General features: G+C 38.6%; 1 protein-coding gene across 2 annotated transcripts in view; it reads right to left on the reverse strand.

Moving 5' to 3' along the window:
* The window catches only part of LOC108231961 (immunoglobulin-like and fibronectin type III domain-containing protein 1), a 24,564-nt gene extending 22,995 nt beyond the window's left edge, over positions 1 to 1,569 (reverse strand). For both annotated transcript variants that reach the window (XM_025004442.2, XM_025004441.2), the window contains exon 1: positions 1,367 to 1,569. The gene's annotated coding sequence lies outside the window, so the exon portion shown is untranslated. The remainder of the gene's footprint in view (positions 1 to 1,366) is intronic.
* Positions 1,570 to 2,361: the final 792 nt, after the last annotated feature.

A 2,361-nucleotide genomic window follows, 5' to 3' on the forward strand; every position in this document is an offset into this window, starting at 1 on the left:
CCTCCGTCTTGTTCCAGTAGCCCATTTTTCATCAGGGTGCTCTGGTTCCCCAGCACCTGACGCAGACCTTGTTTGGCCGGGCGACGTCTGAGCCGGCATGTGATTCATATTTATCTCTCTCATGGTATGAGGTAGGCAGTAACTCAAAGGGTCTTGCCTAAGGACCCAGACTGGATAGCTCAATTTCACTGTTGTATCTTTGCCCCGGCCTGGATTTGATAAAAAAGAAAATAGTACAACCAGACATTTAGAGCACCTTTAAACTGTCTGACAACCACTGGCCTTTTTTTAATGACTGTATTTCCTGCCTCTCCTCTCCACCCTATATAGAATAAAAAACTGTGGCAGCAGAAAGGAGCCTTAGTTGAAAGTTGCTTCAGTCTTCTCATTCATTGATTTCTAATCTCACTGAAGTTTGTGAAAGTTAGAATCTTTAACATCATCACCCCCCTCAACCCTTCAACAATGGCTCTAAAATATCAATGCTCTAACTGTGTACAGATAAATCTATGGAGACGACCGTTGTGCCTAAATGGCAAACAGAGACTGCACCCATATCCTGTCTGCAGTGTTGTTGTTTTAATTCATATGTGTCATGGTCTGGGTCTTTGGATTGGTTTTGGTTGTGTTTTGTATTATTATAATTTGTGTGTGCGTTTCAGTAAGGGTTTAAGACATTTTAGTTTTTCATTCGAAAGACTGTATGTTTTGTTGTAATTTTTGGTCATAATTTCTCAACATCCTCAATAGTCTTTGGTTCCAGCTCCATACACACCACCTGCCTTTCATTAGTAATCAGAACACCTGTTGTCACTCACTAATTATTATTATCAACCCTCCTTTCCCATCTATCTTAGTCTAATTGTCTCTTAAACTGTTTCTTGCCAGTTGCCTGCTATTTTCAGATTCTTGCTCCTTTTTGATTCCTGAATTTGTAAACAAAATAGACGAATGCACAAAGACTGAGTGATGCTACTTTCTTATTTCCACTTTAAGTAAATATTCTCAAAATTAAGTGCTCACATCACATGAACCCCACCTATAGATGAGATAACTTGGCAAGTACAGAAAGTTAGCAAGCAAAGGAGTATTTTTACTATCCGTATTTATTATTCATAAAGACACTGGAGACTAAACTTTCTGTACTTTATGTAAATAGCTTTGCAGAGTAAATGAGAAATGATAATCATTAATTTGGTCTGTTAGAAATTTATGGTTCTTATCTCAAGCATCCCTCCTTGTTAGATTCCCATCTTTTTTTAAAAAAAAGTTATTCTCTTAGATACAATACAGAGGTGAAGGTTAACTCATTGTAAGAAGAATATGTACCTTTTATCACAGAAACAAACAGAGACAACTGGTTTACCTGTCTGCAGCTCTTTGCTGTTTCTTTGCTGTTACTCTGCCGCCTCCAGAGTTTTATTTTCTTTCTTACTGGGTGTAAGTCCTTTGGGTAAATGTGTCTGGGTTTTCTACAAACTGGTGCCTAGAAACTGACCGTAGAGCCTTCCTTCCTTCCTTGAGGCTGTTTGATGCTGAATGCGGGTGGGTTATTAAGGATGGGTGGAGGTGGTGGTGGAGGGGGATGGGTCTCTGGATGTGGCAAAGCAAGATGAATAGCCAGGAGAAGAAGGGAGGGCTACCAGGTTTTTCTCACAGCACTAATTACTGATGACAACATACTCATCTTTTCCAGAACAGCTGCTGACAAAAAAAATGCTTGGCATGCTTATTTTGGTTGCCTGGTCTTTAATTCTTACAGATACCACCCGGCGTACAGTAAGTATCCAAATGATGAAGTAAGGCAGGAGTTTTACTGTGGGGTTCAATTCCAAGCAGAGCAGAGTGTTAAGTGCTAATAAAACCTACTATTGGCGTAATACTTTAAAAGAAATGGACTTATAGTTAGCTCCTTTTTCCCAGGCTTTGTTATCAAACATGCTCCTAGATTTGTTAAATATACAGTAGTTAAAATGAGGGGAATGCAGATAACCTTTTGCAGAAAAGGTTTTGATTAAAAATTGAGACTTTAGGACTACTAAAATACATTAGGTCAGATATTTTTCTTTAACAATGATGTTTTCTTTTCATTAATAATAATCTATTGCTTATTTTGATAAAGCCATCCTGTTGCCCGAACACCAGGGGAACATCACATGTAGTTAACAAGACACTAATCCTCCTGTCTGAGGTGTGCCTCTTATGTTACAGTGCATTACATAATCAAGGTTATGGCATTTATTGGGTCTAAGCTCTTCCTCTCGTGTCTTTGATTCAGTGGTGACTTTGGAAAGAGAAGATCAAATGAAGAACAGTATGAAACAAAGTCTTAGTGAGAAGTGAGGCCATTGAAATGTTCAA

This window comes from Kryptolebias marmoratus, linkage group LG8 (genome assembly GCF_001649575.2).
Source record: "Kryptolebias marmoratus isolate JLee-2015 linkage group LG8, ASM164957v2, whole genome shotgun sequence".
In the NCBI taxonomy this organism is placed as follows: Eukaryota; Metazoa; Chordata; class Actinopteri; order Cyprinodontiformes; family Rivulidae; genus Kryptolebias; species Kryptolebias marmoratus.